Raw genomic sequence first — 18,796 nt, forward strand, 5'->3', positions numbered from 1 at the left:
GTGACCACAGGTTTTGTTAGGGTTAGGACTATTTGTAGAGTTTTTTTTATTTAATATGTTTTTTATTGAGTTTTATACAGATTATACAAGCATGAAAGAAAGAAAAGAAAAAGGGGGGATCTCCCCAAATTATATACAGTTAGGCAATCCCTGCTCGTCATAACTAGAACCAATGCAGAAAACATACGGTTTAATATACCTACAAAAATCAATATTTCTGGGATTATTAAGCATTTTAGTCCAGTTGTTTAAGCGGGGGCTCTCCACTAAGGAGAGGAGAGGAGAGGAAGGAGGTCCCTTGGTGTTTCACCAGTCTTGACGTTCTAACCTAGAGAGGCCTCAGCCATATATGAAGCATATATGTTAGTGTGGGTAAATGTTAACCAACATGACCAAATCTTACGTGCCACAGATGCCTGACCATGAAGATCTAATGTCATGTCTTCCAGGTAGTAAGTACGGTCGACTGCCCGCAGCCATTGAGGTATCGAGGGGACTGTAGACTGTTTCCAATATTTTGGGATTAATGCTTTGGCTGCATTTAAAAGGTGAGGGGTAATAGACTTTCGATACTGGGCCGGAGGAAGTTTAGTGTCATGGAATAAGACAGACAACGGATCCCTAGCAATAGGTAAACCCTGAATCTCTTCAATTAAAGATAGTACGCTAGTCCAAAAGGGTCGAATTGCTGGGCAGAACCACCATATATGTGCGTGCGTAGCTCTAAGCCCACAGCCTCTCCAACAGGCAGCCGAGAGAGATGGTGTCATCCTCTGTAGCTTAATGGGGGAGTAGTGCCATCTAGTGAGAAACTTATAATTGGCTTCTGCTGTCCGCGCCGATGTTCCTGAACTATGAGACAATTGAAGAATAACCTCCTCCTGTGTCGGCGAAAAAGTACATTTAAAATCTAGTTGCCACTGTTTCAAAAAATGTGGGGTGGAGTTGGGGCTTAATGTGTCCAATGCCTTATAAAACTTTGATAATAAACCTTTACTTGATTCAGGGCGTGCTAGGATTTGTTCAATCGGGTTCAGGGAGTGTATGTTGCGTAAGGGGTAAGGCAGTTTTTTCACAAATTGCTGGAGTTGGTGGTATTTCCAACAATCCATAAATGTCTTTGGTGAGGCCTGACATATTTTAGAGAATGGGAGTATTCCTTCCATCCCCGTTATATATTGCAACAGCGTAGCATTGGCCTGTGGTAGCCACTGGGAGAAAGAGTGATCTTTATAACCAGGCGGGAAAAGGCTATGGCCTAAAATCGGCATAAGCGGTGAGTTGTATGGAATTTTATGGAGCCTATGAAGCCAATCCCAGACGCGGAAAACCGAACTGGTTAAAGGCGAAATGGTGTCAGCAAAATTTCTAGTCTCCGGCGGTATCCAAAGTTGAGTATATAATGCTGTATTTGCCAGCTTCTGCTCCAGCTGAACCCAGAGCTTTTCCTCTGTATGAAATTTCCAATCGGCTATCTGAACCAGGGAGATGGCATTCAAGTATCTCCCGAAGTCCGGCACCGCCAACCCCCCGCGGCTTTTGCCCCGCGAAAGTAGCGAGAGCGCAAGCCGAGGCTGTGAGCGGCGCCAAACATATGCTCTAACCAAAGAATTTAAGGTCCTCACCAAATTAACGGGTATATTAAACGGAAGCATTTGAAACATGAAGAGCACCCTGGGCAGCACATTCATCTTGACAACATTCACCCTCCCTATCCAAGAGGTGGCTAAATGATGCCAATTCGCAAAGTTAGCTCTAATTGTGTTAAGTAAAGGAATATAATTTGCTCGTGCTAGATCCTCCACCTGGGCAGTAATATGTACCCCTAAGTATTTAAAAGAATAAGGTTGCCATATAAAGGGAAATGCTGGGCTGATGTCATGTGCCATTGCAGGGGGCAATTGTAACGTTTAAGATTTCCGACTTCGTTAAATTGATTTTAAAATTAGACAAAGCACTATATCTATCAAATTCAGAAAGAAGATTAGGCAGAGATATCATGGGTTGTTGTACATAAAAAAGAACATCGTCCGCATAAGCCGCGTATTTCTGTGACATAGACCCGACCGTGATACCGTGAATCGAGGGATTTGCTTGAATTCTAGCCAGAAAAGGTTCCAAAGATAAAACAAAAAGTATAGGGGAGAGCGGGCAGCCCTGTCTGGTCCCATTAGAGAGCTTAATTGATTTGCTAAGGATACCATTAACCTTAATCTGAGCAGTAGGGGATTTATATAACGCATTAATCAAACGACACAGGCGGGGGCCTAGACCAAACGCCTGTAGTGTCGCCATCAGGAACTCCCAGTCCACCGTGTCGAACGCTTTTTCAGCATCCGTGGAAAGCAACAGGGTGGGCTGGGAGCGCCGGCGAACAAAAGATAAAAGTGAAATTGTACGTGACACATTGTCCCTCACCTCACGACCAGGAATGAAACCAGTTTGACTGCTAGCGATACTAGCGGGTAAAAAGGGGAGCAATCTATTGGCGATTACCTTGGCATATAATTTAACATCGACATTTAACAAAGAAATGGGACGATAGCTAGAACATAAAGAGGGGTCTTTACCTTCTTTCGGGATTAACGAAACATATGCATGCAAAGTCTCCGGACGCAAAGAAGAGTCTTCCAGAATAGAGTTAGCATAGGAGGCCAGATGAGGGAGCAAGGTTTCGGTGTATTGTTTATAGTAAAAGGCCAAAAAGCCGTCAGGGCCCGGGGCCTTCCCCATTGGGGTAGAGATTAAAGCGGCTCGGAGTTCTTCCACCGAAATTTCATCCTCCAGAGAATTAACTTTCTCTGGTGGGATACAAGGGAGATTGGCACTAGCAAGATATTCTGACATCAATGATCTACGCTTTTCTGGATCCGAGATAGCTTTCGGAACAGAATAGAGATTTAAATAGAATTTATGAAATTCGGCCGCGATAGAGGTGGAATCGTGCGCCAAAGAGTCATCATGTCGCTTGATTTTAGGAATATAAGAGGCTACTTTTTGTTGTTGCAAAGACCGTGCGAGGTGTCGGCCAGGTTTATCACCCCATTCGTATATCCTTTGTGACACCTAGCGATATATGGCCTTGTTTTGTGCATGAAATAGGGCCTTAAGCTCCTCCCGTTTTTTAGTCAGTAACTGTAGGGTAGAAACAGCAAGGGAGGCCTTATGAGAGCGTTCAAGAACCTGTATTTCAGCAACAAGAGATCTTTGACATGATACGGGCTCTTTCTTCTTCCTTGCTCCTAATTCTATTAGTTTACCCCTAATATAGGCTTTATGGGCCTCCCAGCGAACAGCAGTATTGACCTCCGGCAAGGAGTTGTCCACAAAACAATTATCTAGTTCTTTACCTATATTTTGTTTGTCCGGGGGGCTCAGAATTAGGGAATCATTTAACTTCCATGTGGATTTTTTATAAAGGAGAGAAGGAATCTTCAAAGTCAGACAAATAGGGGAATGATCCGAGATAGAAGATGAAGCAATAGTGACAGAGTCAACTAGTTTGAGGTGGAAATGGTCCACCAAGAAATAGTCAAGTCTTGAATATGAATTATGTGTTTTGGAAAAATACGAGTAATCCCTATCTGAAGGGTGGAAAACACGCCAAGCATCTATTAATTGAAATTCAAGCAATTGTGTACGCAAATAATTTAACCGTTTATGTGAAATATAAGACTTACCAGAGGAGGTGTCCAGCAGGGGGTCCATAGTAACGTTGAAATCGCCTGCCACCACTGATATTCCGTCAGAAAATTTATGGAACCTACGCAGGGTGGTCGTTAAATAAGACACTTGATCTTGATTAGGGGCGTAAACATTTGCAAAAGAAACAACAGTGCTGCCCAGGGTGCCCTTCAGGAACAAATAACGCCCAAATCTATCAGCTACCATTTGTATGAGTTTAAAGGGTGAGCCTTTACGAAACCCTATGGCGACTCCCTTGGAGTTACGAATATCCGAGAGGCTATAGTACCAAGTAGGGTACGTGGGAGTGGTCAATTTAAGATTTGAGGTGTGGGTAATATGAGTCTCCTGCAGGAACACTACTTCTCCTTTCAACGCATTCAGTTTCCTATATAGACAATGCCGTTTAGCTGGAGTATGAAGCCCCCTTACATTATAGGATAAATATGTCACTTTCGACATTGAAATCTAAACTGGATATATACCAATATCCACACATAGACAGGTGTACACCAAGGGGGGGAAAGGAACAGTAAAAAAAAAAAAAAAAAAAGAGTTAGTGTTGGCAATACAATTACTGGAAAGGTTAGCATTAGGGTTACTATTAGAGTGGAGGTTATTGTTTTTTTGGCATACTCCTAGGCACTATTAATTTCAAGTTCGCAATGAACTCCCAACGCGTTACTGAAAAATGCAACATTATAGTGAGGCATTGTTTTTTCTTTGTAAAAATATTTGAAAACGATAGAGTTGCTCTGTGCTATATGTCCATGCTGCAGGTGAACCATAGAAACCAACCACAGGAGTGGTACAGATATAGTTAATAGTAATTGAGTTTTGGGTCAAAGGCTATGCACTGCTTTATGGATTGTTCTTTATTTCTACCTGTAAACCTGGAAACGTTTTCATTTTCAGGCCACACCTCATCCCTACTCATTAAACAAGAATGCCCCCAAACAGTTTTGCATTACAGCACTCCTTTGGACATCTGGGGGAAAATTACATTGGGGTTGATTTACCTAAGACTGGAGAGTGCAAATCTGGTGCAGTTCTGCAAAGAAACCAATCAGCTCCCATTTTTCTTGTCAAAGCTTAATTGGTCAAGCTAAAGTTGTAAGCTGATTGGCTACCACTTACAGCTGTACCAGATTTTGCACTCTCTAGTTTTAGTAAATCAACCCTATACTGTCTATTGTTTGACGCATTTCTTATGGTAGTGTAGCACAATTCCCAGCCGTTTTGCTGGATATGGGTCCCCCTGGGTTACCGCTAGCAACAACAGCACATTTAAGCATGTTCTCCAAGTGTGAGCACTGAGACAATGACCAGTCCAGTATCTTTGGGTTTTTTGTATTTATTTGGTAACTTGGATGGGAGAAGGGATGAGTGGGATACTCCTGGAACTAAACTAGGCACATTTGGCGGAGACACTTGAATATCGCTGTTTGGCGCTGACTTGAAGCTGGCTGAATGCCTATCAATGCTGACTTGACCCTGGTTAATGCTGGCCGGATGCCTGTTAATGCTGAATTGACTTGGGACTGCTTTCTGACTAAAGAAGTCCTCTTCAAGCTCCCCTAAGCACTCCTGCTGAGGTAGCTACTTGAATACACTGCTGCACTGCTGAACACTTCAGGGCCTGCACCGGTGCCCCCTTTCTCTCTCTAATCTTCAGGGCTTAGATACTGGCACCCCCTTTCTAAGCCACCACTACTGGCTAGCTGGCTCCCAGATCCCTTTGACCTTCTGGCCCCCTCTCTCAGGCAGACCCCTGGGCTGTTTTGAGTACTCACAACACTGTTTTTCCAGGAAACTTCTGCACAGCAGCTCCACTCGGTCCACAGCACTCTGGATCCTTCCTGTAGCCCAGCTCAGCCTCCGGTCCTCTAGGCCGACTACCCAGGACACCCTCACTTTCTCTGACAGGAGGAGAGACAGCCTTCAGCCTCCTACTGGGACTCTGCTTCCCACCAAAGATGACCTGTCACATGCTCCCCTCAGACTTATATCTGATCCCAGGGTGCATTGCGGCAACCTCCGTCCACTGAGACAGCTATAAGCCCAGGTGCACTATTGGCCAGGTTTCCTCCACTGTCCAACAAGAGCCCTCCCTGGATACAGTGGGGAGACTCCCCAGACTCAACAGGCCACACCTAGAAGCACATGACAGCCTAACTGAATGATCAGGCCCCCCTGATAAGCAGACAAGGCCACATTTATACTTTTCCTAGCACCTACCTAGGAGGGTGCTACAGTAGTCAGAAACTTTGCAATGTTTTTACTGAAAATGAATGATAGGTTTCTTTACTGCTGTATAACCAACAAGCTCGACACTCTGAAAATGGTAGGACCTAGAAGAGAATATGCTAATCAGTGTTGCTTTGTCTTTCAGTAATGTCTATTTACATCTTTTGAAAGGACCCGCTTTTTTTTTTTTTTTTGCACAGAACTAAGCAACACTAAACTGACACATTTTAGTTGGAATTATACAGAGCAGCACTAGGCTTTTATGTGCATTTATTACAAAACTTGCATCTAGGGAAGAGCATGATTGGTCGCCATGGTTACATATTTTTCCAACCTTAGTGCATACTTAAAAAAATGTAAGTGAACAAGATATACAAATATGATGACACATTCACACATTTCTTTGTATAATTTATACTAGATGCTAATGATGAACAAAAATATAATAAAAAGTATTGTCTTTACAACAAATGTAAAGCATGTTAATGGACTCTTACTTGGGCTTTACCGATATTGTTTTTGCAATAAAAAATAAACATGTTTTTGCTCGACATATAAATACAAAATCAAATGGGTTGATTTACTAAGAAATAGATGCTGTTCACCTACGAAATTTGTTCACTTTGCCAAGTGAATGTTAGTAAATTGGATAAAATAGGGTTTACATTGAATAATTAATCCTGTGTTGGGAAATAAAAAAAAAAAAAAAGAACAGCTTTGAGCTTTTTTTCTCCACTTTTAATTTTTAATTTAGGTCCCAGTATGGCTGTCCCTAGCTTGTGTATAGTATTGCACTAGTTTGAATAGGATGTGACATTCTCGTGTATAAAAAATGTTAGGCTGTTTTATAAAATAGATGTCAGCCAGCTTCATTTATCTGGGTGGCATACATATCTTACAGATCTTGTTTTGAGTGTTATTGTTAGAATGAAGATCTTTTTTCTTTTTTAGCTTTTTCGTTCTGCTTTTTTTCTGGTTACTGAAACTACAATTTTTGGTGAAAACATTATTATTAACCAAACAGGTGCCAGTTAAAATAGTGGTTAAGGCACATCCTTTTCCAACCCAATCTTTGAGACAACTTCTATTGAGGTCTATGGGGGGAGAATCTTGTAGTTAAATACCAGACATTTTTAGTAATATTAAGCAAATAACTGTCAAAAAACATTCTGGAAACTGGGCACTGCCAATGCGGGACATGCACAAACGCATTAATCTTTCTTTAAAAATAATGTACAGTGGGGAGAGTGTATTTTCATTTGTTTTCCTCAAATGATTTGTCTCTAACCCACGCTAATGGTAAACCTGAGACTTCCTGATGACACAAATGTACCAAACGCATTGTGGTCGGTACACTATCTTAACTTTTGGTAAACTCGCGACGCCACTTCCTGCTCTACCGTGGAACGCACGCTGGCGCGACCTCGGAGTGCTGAGGCTAAGGGTGAGCTAGTCAGCTGTTTGGACAGAGAGGAATGCAGTTGTAAAACGTTGTGGTTCTTACCTGTGCCGGTCTGGGCTTTTCTTTTGTAAGCCTAATTATTTTCTTTGTTGATTGGTCTATTCAATTAAAACGGTGTTGCACGATCATTTGTCCATATTCTTTGCTTTCATGCACTTTGGTTGCTGGAGAGGAGTCTATGAGATCTGGCATCTAGTGATTAAGGAAGGCTGTTTTTATCTCATTGGTTGGAGAGGGGATAGGAGGTTATCTCCAAAGATTTGAAATCCAGTGATCTGGAAAGGCGATATAGGTCCCAGTGGCCTGGGACCGTCTGCTGAGCATTTATAGGTGGATTGCCCCATGAGGTGGATAAAAGTTTACTATCTTTAGTCACGGTGTTGGGCCTACTATCATCTTTATATCTATAATTCATGGACTATACTCATTCATTCTAATATTTGTATAAGGAACCGTATAAATGTTATACCTTTTTTGTTCACTATTTTTATTTATTTATGCATGTAAGTGCTTTTTTTGCACAGTGGTTTGCACATTGTTATTTATTAATTATTAATTTTATTGTGATACCGATATATATGTATTATATGCACTTTTTCACTTTATAGCTACACTTAAAGTGTTGTAGATTCACTTCTATGGAGAAGTAGTCCATGGGAGATTGTTACATATGTAGCACTACTCCCTTGGGAGCTGCTGGTTATGGATTCCCCTGGGTTACCCATAGCAACAACATCACAGTTTAGCATTAATCAAAGTGTTCAGTCAGAAAACAGTCTAGTGGTTTTGGTTTTTTGTAGTTGTATTTGAGAACTTGGATAGGAGAAGGGATGAGTGGGATACTCCAACTTGAATGAACTATGCACAATTTGCTGGGGTGTCTAGACATAACTGAGTGCGGCAAGGCCACTGCTTCACCTTGTCGCTAGCAGTGAAGAAGAATTTAATGAACTTGTATTGCTCTGTGAATCATTCTTCAGGGCCCAACTAGGCACCCCTTTATCCCTATTCTTCAGGGTTCTACACGGCACTCCCTTTACTTTAACTCTCTCTGTGTGAGCTAGCTCCTTGATCCCCTGATTTCATTGGAGTGGTCCCCCTTCCTGTCAACCCTTTGGCAAGTCCCTTAGTACTCACAGACACTGTTTTTCCAGAGAGACTCTGCCATCAGCTCCACCATCAGCTCCACTGGATCCTCTGCAGCTCAGCTCCACACCTGGTTTACTAGGCCGACTGCCTAAGACCACCTTCCTCACCCACAGCAGGAGGAGAGACCAGCCGTCTGCCTCCTCCTGGGACTCTGCTTCCCGCCAAAGACACCCTGTCACATGTCCCCCTGGGTTTTATGAGCAATCCCAGAAGACATTGCAAGAATGCCCTCCCACTTGGACTCCCACAAAAGCCAATGTGTCACTGGCTGGGTTTTCTCCATTGTCCAACAAGCTCCCTCATTGGATACCGTGGGGACATTCCCTCAGACCCAGTGAATCACACCTGGAGACATGCAACAGGCAACCTAACAGATCAGGCTCCCATGATAAGCAGGAGCAGCAATAGATGCTTTTTCCTAGCACCTACTTAGGAGGGTGCTACACATACTATCACTTTTGTGTAAAAATTTTACGGTTGAACAAACAGCGCCACACTTTATATACTTTTTTCAGGTAAACCTGAACCTCATCACTAACAAGAAGTAAAACTAAAAATACATAAAGCCTCATAGCAAAATCTTAAGTCCCTTTCCCCCTGTTCCCTGATGGGGAAACAGTCTTTAGTGTTATTGCTTTCTAATGGGTGCAATTTGAAGGACATTTTAGATGATGGACTATTGAAATCTTGAAAAACTTGCCCTGTTAACTCTAATAGTCAACTGATCTGTTACTGCACACTATTATTACCCATTTAACCAGTTAACGACCGCCCGCCGCAGTTATACTGTGGCAGGCAGCCGCTCCCAGGCAAATTGCCGTACATGTACGGTGCTCGCTCTCGGGAGGCTAGGGGGCTCTTCAGCGGGGAGGCCGATGCAGCGGGCAGGTGGCTCTGATTGCCGCCTGAAACCCGCGACCGTTCCCCGCTGAGAGAGAAGGACGGTTGGCTGTTGTAAACACAGCCGACCGTTCTTCTCCCTGGAATGATCATAGAGCCCATGTGATCCTTCTATACAGGATCAAATGTCTCTATGGTCATTTCAGAAGCCCCCCCCCCACAGTTAGAATCACTCCGCTAGGCTTACATTTAACCCCTTGATCATCCATAATGTTAACCCCTTCCCTGCCAGTGTCATTATTTCAGTAACAGTGCATATTTTTAGCACTGATTACTGTAGTAATGTCACTGGTCCCCCAAAAGTGTCAAAAATGTCAGTCAGGGGTCCAATCTGTCCGCTGCAATGTCGCAGTCCCGCAAAAAATCACAGACTTGAGCGCTGAGCTGTTGAGGGGGCGGGAGAGGCCGGCTCAGGCTCTCAGCGGCTCGCTGGGAGGCTGAGCCAGGTGTCGGTCCAGGGATCCAGGCTGATTCTGACTTCATGGTCATGATGACCCAGACCCTGGACGGACTCTGTGATGTCAGCAGAGAGCGGACTTCAGTCCTCCTGTGATATATAGGAGAAGTACAGCCAAACGAGTTTCGGCTGTAATTCTCCTTTAAAAGCTTTCAAAAATGTCTTCCTCTGCAGTCTTAGCATACATTTTGTCATATTTCTCATCTTTTCTTTCGCTCTTACACCAAAAGCTTTTCATAAACTTTTATATTGTTTCATTATTTCTTTTTCTATGGTATGGCCCATACACATGATTCGAAAATCGGATGACAAATTGTCTGTTTTTTTTGCATGCTACTTGCATATCGAAAATTAGGTTACTAAAGGTATGAAAATTTTCATACAACAGAATAAAAAATCGGAAGTGATGTAATGTGTTGCAGTGTATTTGTATTGTATTTTTGGACGACAACTGTACTATATTAAATCGTATAATCTGGTATCGTACGAGAAAAAATGTTGTGCTTGTCCCATCGGATAATATCAGATGAACTGTCATAATTTGCTCTCAAAATCTCTGTACTAAGGATCCGATTATCATAAGATCGCTTTGAAAGCGGTATTTTTATCGTCCAATTTTCAGATCATGTGTACGGGGCATTAGCTCTCTTATTTTGTTCAATTCACCTCTTTGGTAGGAACAGCCAGATGATGAAAACCACTGACTGCAGAGCCCTGTGGATAGATGCTAATCTTAAAAGAAAGTCTTTTGTTCCTTGGTAAAACCAAACTGTGGGCAATACTGCAGGATGTCACCACTACAGCTCTGAAACTTAAAATGAAACCTCTAAACTCACCTTACTTTGCATGTTGATCCTTAGACCAATATGTGTCTGCTCACAGGCACAGTTTAGCTGCAGAATGTCCAGGGTTTCCCAAAATCTCAGGACTCTATCACTGACCATGCTGCTCCCTGGTCAACAACTGGGTATTTGAAACCCTGGCCCACACTCCCTGTGCCTTCCTATTTGGCATTGACTTACCATTTAGTATTCAAAACAGGGTGCAGTGAGCAGAAAGAGGACTATCAGTTATTTTCTAAAAAAGCCTTGTGGTCAATAAGGTTAATAGGAGACTATGGGTTGTTTTATCTAAGGCAAATAGGCTGCTGACTTGTCAAGGGAAGTTACACAGTGCAATGGAATTCCCCTCAGAACTTAGTGAAGTGGTGAAATTTCACTTTGTTTAAAAAAACCCAATTAAGTGCAAGGAAAAAAATAAAAAAAAATTAATTTTTACTCACATATGATTGGATGATGGAAATCAGCACAGCTTTACCTCTTTCACTAAGCTCTGGGTACCTTGCAAAGTCAACATTTTTTTGCCCTATGTGTATTTTTTTCTTTTTGTTTTACTAGTTGTAAAAGATGGAATGAGAAAATGTTGTGTGCAGTATTCTCTTTAAATACACAAATATGTACATAATCCCAATAAGTGTGAAAATAGCAAAGCTGATATGCAGCAACCCTTGGCGACAAGTCAGATTTCAATTTCAGAATGAAGTGAGATGACTGTAAAATAGATTTGGATTCTGGTTACATTCTGTCCTTTTTTTTTTTGTCTGTAAACCTGACAATCCTATTACTAAATGGATGGCAATAGTTAATGCTTCTTAACAGCTATTAAAATGTATGAGAGTTTTTAAGAGCTCCTTCCAAGCACCTATAAATAATGCCTTGTCATGGCCGAGACCTCATGTGACAACACGTGTTTTATGTCAGTGTATGCTGTAATGCTTTTAGTGCTTTGCCTTTTCTACACCTGACTATAATGTTATATATCTATTCCATCCTTCTTATGACCTTCCAAGCATGTTTATATTTAGTAATTTATCTATTCAATTATCATAATAATATCATCTTAAAAAACTAATCAAAAAGTCAAAGTCATATAAATTCAGTTCCAGTAAATAGGATAACCAAGAACATCACCAAAAGGAAAACAAAAATGCTAAGGAGGGGTAAGTAATAGATGTAGCTGTTTATATTAGAATATGTGACCATGGATGTTCTGATGTGAGGTGTATAGATTTCTATTATGGTATTGAAAACTTTTCTGACTTCTTATTAATAATTATGAGTGTTTAGAATTGTAAACGCCTTCTTTTACAATTACTTGAAGATAGCAATAATTTCTCTAGGGCCCCTTTCACACAGGCGGACCGTTCAGATCCGCCTGTTCGTTTTTTTGGCGGATCTGAACTGTCCCACCGTGCATTCCAATTGGGCATCGGATGTCAGCGGAGACATGTCCGCTGACATCCGACCCGATCCGATCCGTCAAATCTGGACAGATGGAAACCCTATTTTCCATCCGTCCAGCGGATGGGATCGGATGAGAATGGACCGACGGTCCGTTTCCATCCAATTTCCCCCATAGAGATGCATGGGGAACTGACAGCTGTGTCTCTGCACATAGTGCGGAGACACAGCTGTCATCCTCCTGCTCAGGGGGGATTGGCGTATCGATCCCCCGCTGAGAAAAGCGGAGTCCGTTTGACGGACTACAAGTGTGAAAGAGCCCTAAGAGCAGTATTAGTAAACACTTTTTAACCATTTCAGCACTGGGGCAATTTTTCCATCTTTTTGCACACATGTATAATCTGCATTTTTGGCCATAAAATTGCCTAAAACCCCAAGAAGATTATATATATTCTGAAAACCGAGGCTTTGCATAATAATAGTAAAAAAAAAAAATCAATTGCAGTTTTTTTTTGTTGCACAATATTTTTGCAACTGTTTATCAAATGTAATTTTTCTGAAAAAAATATAAATAGATGAATTTTATTGCACACAAACACAATATAATACCCATTTTTTTGTGAAATATAAAATATGGGGTTGTGTTGAGTAAATAGATACCAAACATGCCAAGTCTTAAAATTTTCCACGCCCGTGATATCGCAAAAAGCAATGGTATCCAGCAATCGTTATAGGTGATTATTTAAAATCCTTTACAGCTCATTAGTTTAGAGTTAACTGTGAGCTCTGGTGCTAGAATTATTGCTCTTGCTCTTAATCTGAAGTTCTTGGTGGTACCTCACATGTGTAGTGCAATTGCGGTTTACATACACATGTGTACCCTAGGTCACATTTACATTTGTGGGTGTGTACGGGGTAACAGGCATTACATTTATAATTTTGTTTGTTGGATTTTGGTTTTTAATACATTTTATTAACATTTTTTTCTTTCAGCTTTTTTTTTTTTTTTATTTACCGTTAGTGCTATCACAAGGGGCTAACAAACCACCATGTGACAAAATTGGACAAGTGACAGGTACTCTTTATGAAGACATTGTAAGTCTAATAGAACCTCAATGTCATGCTGCCTGCACTGTAAAAATGATCAGGGGATATTCAGCTGCTGGATCCCTTTCACTTTACAGCCATGAGTCAGCTGGGAAAACTAAGCACAAGCTGAAGGCTGCTATTGCAGCCATCAGCGAGGGCTTAACTCTTTACTTTCCCGGTGTACTACATACAGTGGGGATCGAAAGTTTGGGCACCCCAGTTAAAAATTTGTATTAATGTGCATAAAGAAGCCAAGGAAAGATGGAAAAATCTCCAAAAGGCATCAAATTACAGATTAGACATTCTTATAATATGTCAACAAAAGTTAGATTTTATTTCCATAATTTACACTTTCAAAATAACAGAAAACAAAAAAATGGCATCTGCAAAAGTTTGGGCACCCTGCAGAGTTAATATCTTGTACTGCCCCCTTTGGCAAGTATCACAGTTTGTAAACGCTTTTTGTAGCCAGCCAAGAGTCTTTCAATTCTTGTTTGAGGTATCTTTGCCCATTCTTCCTTATAAAAGTCTTCCAGTTCTTTGAGATTTCTGGGCTGTCTGTCACGCACTGCTCTTTTAAGGTCTATCCATAAATTTTCAATTATGTTGAGGTCAGGAGATTGTGAAGGCCACGGCAAAACCTTCAGGTTACGCCTCTTGATGTAATCCCTCGTGGATTTCAAGGTGTGTTTAGGATCATTATCCATTTGTAGAAGTCATCCTCTCTTTAACTTCAGCTTTTTCACAGATGACATCAAGCTACCATCCAAAATTTGCTGAAATTTTATTGAATCCATTTTTCCTTCTACTCGTCAGATGTTCCCTGTGCCACTGGCTGCAATACAACCCCAAAGCATGATTGATCCACCCCCATACTTAACAGTTGGACAGAGGTTCTTTTCATTAAATTCTGTGCCCCTTCTTCTCCAAACGTACCTTTGCTCATTCCGGCCAAAAAGTTCAATTTTAACCTCATCGATCCACAGAACTTGTTTCCAAAATGCATCAGGCTTGTCTATATGTTCATTTGCAAAGTTCAAATGCTGATTTTTGTGGTGAGGACGTAGAAGAAGTTTTCTTCTGATGACTCTTCCATGAAGACCATATTTGTACAAGTATCTCTTTATAGTGGAATAGTGTACCACAACTCCAGTGTCTGCCAGATCTTTCTGGAGGGATTGTGCAGTCAAACGTGGGTTTTGAATTGTTTTTCTCACAATCCTGCGAGCTGTTCTGTCTGATATTTTTCTTGGTCTTCCAGATCTTGCTTTAACTTCCACTGTTCCTGATGATGACTGCCATTTCCTAATTACATTTTGAACAGAGGATATTGACATCTGAAAACACTTTGCTATCTTCTTATAGCCTTTTCCAGCTTTGTGAGCGTCAACTATTTTCAGTTTCAGTTTTCTAGACAACTGCTTAGAAGATCCCATGGTGCTGATTGTTGGGGCAAGGTCAGATGAGTCTGGACATTTAAAACCTTTGAGATTGACATCACCTGGTCTTCCCAGATGATGATTGAGAACAATCCATGACAGGTCTCAGCCTTGCAAAGGGGGCAATGCATGCTATAAATTCTTCAGGGTGCCCAAACTTTTACAGACACCATTTTTTTGTTTTCTGTAATTTTGAAAGTGTCAATGAGGGAAATAAAATCTAACTTTTGTTGACATATTATAAGAATGTCTAATCTGTAATTTGATGCCTTTTGGAGATTTTTCCATCTTTCCTTGGCTTCATTATGCTCATTAATACAAATTTTTACCTGGGGTGCCCAAACTTTCAATCCCCACTGTAAATCCAAAGAGCTCAAGTAGTTAAACAGAAAAACCAAGCAACTACTGTATATTTTTGTTTAGGAAGGCACTGAGTACATGTATTTTTAGATTTTTTTTAGGTTTGTATAAATACGCTTTCACATTTCATTAAGTCTTAAATTGATTCTATTTTGCACATTAAGCTGCACTACAGAAATATATTATTGCACTTATCCTTAGTGACCCCCTCACAGTGTTTACTCTGTGTACAGCCTGGCTAATGCCACAAAAGTTTGCAAGTTTTTTCCTCCCATGTACTTGAATTAAAGGTGAAGTTTATTCTGCTTATATTTGCCTTCAATAGTTCCTTCTTTCCACTCTAACCAACATGCCAATGGCATTTTTTTTTTCCAAAAAAGGTTTTTATTGAAATTTTTACAATAGAAATATTAACAGCATTGAGTTCAAACAGTCTGAAGCATGAAGAAATTGACAAACAGTGGGCAATACAATCGAGAGAGAAAAAAAAAACTCGAAGGTAAATGCTAGAGTGTATCATGAGAACTAAGATAAGAAACCTGCAAAGGTATGGCTCGAGATGGTGTATAGCCCAAATGGGTTCCTACAATGAGCCTTAATTCAAGCAATATTACAAACTAAGCCCGTATATGACGGGAAACAAACATTTGAAACATTAGTATAATATAAACAGAAAAATTTAACGAGAATATTATAACCTGAGAAGTATACATATAGGCCACAGGAAGGAAATGAGGAATGGTAATATGGAGTCATGTCAGCGGTGAGTGCTAGAAATAACAGCGCGTGTAACCAGGCCTGTCTTCAATAAAGGGGGGTCTGATGAGATCATTACCATGTAGGAATTAAAACTTTTGAAAGTGCTTGGAAGAGATTGTAAAGAGAAGTGGAAGACTGAGTGAAGGGGAGCATATAAAGAGCGGAGGAAAAGGTGAGGAATGTGGGGAAGGAGAGGGAGGAGGAAGGTTGGTGAGCAGGAGAGGGGAATGGGGTTGAAAATGGGGAGGTGGGGGGAGGAGGTTGGGAGGAATGGGAAGGGGGGAAGGCAGATAGGGGCGGGTCTCTGTCCCTAGGGGAAAGTCTTAGGATGGGTATTCCCTTATGGGGAGTTTGGAGGTAGTGAACAAATATATAATGGGGGAGGGGGCCAAAGAGGAGATAACAGTGGGAACTGGGATACGTAGAGGAAAACTCCCACCTACTTCCCATTTTTAGGGGTGGGAGAGATCCGACCGAATTCTCGTTTTGGAAAGAGAGTTTAATGTTCCCAGGAAAGGCAGGGGGTGTGAAGAGGGAGTAAAGAAGGTTTCGGAGTGTCAAGTGGGCTATTAGGAATTGATTACATGTATCTAATGAGGTGACCCTAAGTTTTGGCTTGAGGAGGGAGCAGAGCGAGAGGAGGATTATGTACTTGAAAAGGAGGTCCAGGGGTGCCAGATGCGAGCATGAGTGGCGGTTTTGTCTTTGGCAATGGCAATGAGTTCTTCCCATTTGGCTATCTTTTCTATTCTCCTGACCCATTCTTGGGATGTAGGAATGGTATCTGACTTCCAGTGTGTAGGGATACACATTTTGCCTGCGTTTATCAAGTGGGGAGTTAGAGATTTACAATATTTGTGTGGAGGGATTGAGGTGCTGTGTAGCAAGTATTGTGCCGGGGAGAAGGGCAAGACAATGTTTAGGTTGGAGGTGATAAACCTGTGAATATCTCTCCAGAAAGGTCGGATCTGCGGGCATTGCCAGAAGATGTGGAATAGGGTGCCTGGCTGTTCATGGCACCTCCAGCAGTTTTCAGGGATTTCTGGGTAGTATTTGTGCATAAGCGAAGGGGTTTTATACCATCTTGACAGAATTTTAAAACAGTTTTCTTGGACTGTTACGTTAAGCGAACTTTTGTGAGATATAAAACAGATGTTTTCCCATTCTTTTTCTGTGAAGGGAGTATTCAGGTCCGATTCCCAGGCCTGTTTGGCTTTATTGGTGAGAGTCGTTTGGTCTGTCACCAGGAGAGTGTAAACAGTGGATATGAGGTGTCGTTTTGGAGTGGAGCTATTACATAGTTTTTCAAAGGTCGTGAGGTCTCTGGATAGTGATGAGTTTTTGTTCAGTGAATTCAAAAAGTGACGGATTTGGAAATATGACCACATAGGAAAGGGAGCGGGGGATGATTGAGGCGTTAAATCTGAGCGATTAAGAAGGGTGTTATCCTTAAAGAAGCTATGGGCTCTAATAATGTCGGCTTTCCAGGTATTGGACAGGAATGATGAGTCCATACCTGGTATGAAGTCTGGGTTGGGCTTTATGGGGGTCATAGGGCCTGGGTTGGATGAAATTGCCAGGGCGTTAGAAGTGTTTTTAAGGGTATCAAGAGTGCAGCTGATCAGGGGATGTTTTTTGGTAGCCTGAGGAATTTTGTCAGAGGCCAACCAGGGTAGCACTTGAAGTGGAAGGGGACTAAATGCGTTTTCCAGGGGAACCCAGTCTTTATTGTTACCGTGTAGGAACCAGTCTAGTATACGTGTAAGATGACAAGCCCAGAAGTATTTTTTCAAATCGGGTAGGGCTATGCCCCCTTGCGATTTTGGTTTAGTTAGAAGTGAGAAGGCGATTCTGGGTCTCATTTTGTTCCAGAGGAAGTTACTACACATATTTCTGAAGGATATAAAGAAAGAGTTCGGGATTCTAATTGGGAGTGTTTGGAGAAGGTAGAGAAGACAGGGAAGGACATTCATTTTTAAGATAGCAGCACGTCCGAACCAGGAAAAGTGTGGTTTGTTCCATCTATTGATGTCTTCTTTGATGGTTTTAAGGACTGGGATGAAATTGCAGCGAAAGAGATCTGAAAGGTCGGTGGTAAGATATATGCCTAGGTATTTAATGGCGTCTTGCTTCCAGAGAAAGGGAAAATTTGTTTTACATTGCTGTGTCATACGAGGAGGAAGGGATATGTTTAGGGCATGAGATTTAGAGAAATTGATTTTGAAATTTGAGATGTTTCTAAAGGATTTGAATTCTTGGAGAAGGGCGGGAATTGAGATCAAGGGTTTGCTAAGGAAAAGGAGAATATCGTCAGCAAAGGCAGCTATCTTGTAAGATCTGTGTTGGATTGGAATGCCGTGGATATTTTGATTCTGTGCAATGGAGCGCAGAAAGGGTTCAAGGGTAAGGACGAACAGAATGGGGGAGAGAGGGCAGCCCTGTCTGGTTCCGTTGCAGATGGAGAAGGCGCTCGACAGACAACCGTTAACTCTCACACAAGCAGATGGAGTCGAATATAAGGATAAGATAAGGCTTAGTAAGCGATTGGGGAAGCCCATAAAACATAGGGTGCTTTCCATATAGGACCAGTCTAGTCTGTCGAATGCCTTCTCGGCGTCTAATGATAGCATGAAACCTTGAATTTTGTTGGAAGTCATCCAGTGGTGTATGTTTATAGCCTTAATGGTATTATCTCGGGCTTCCCGCCCAGGAACAAAGCCTACTTGATCTTTATGTATGAGGAGAGGAACAAGTGGGAGTATTCGGTTGGCAATTATTTTTGCGAATAGTTTAATGTCCACATTTAAGAGGGAGATGGGCCTATAGTTTGTGACTAGGGATGGGTCTTTACCTTCCTTAGGTATGACGGAGATATGTGCTTCTAAAAGCCTGTGTTGAGGGACAGAGGGGTTGGAAAGTGCATTGAAGGCATTGATTAGTGGGGTAGAGATAAGTTCTGTAAATGTTTTAAAGTAGGGGGCAGTGAAACCATCAGGACCCAGGCTTTTTC

The sequence above is a fragment of the Pelophylax lessonae genome (genome assembly GCF_965119305.1).
Source record: "Pelophylax lessonae genome assembly, chromosome: 5".
Taxonomy (NCBI): Eukaryota; Metazoa; Chordata; class Amphibia; order Anura; family Ranidae; genus Pelophylax; species Pelophylax lessonae.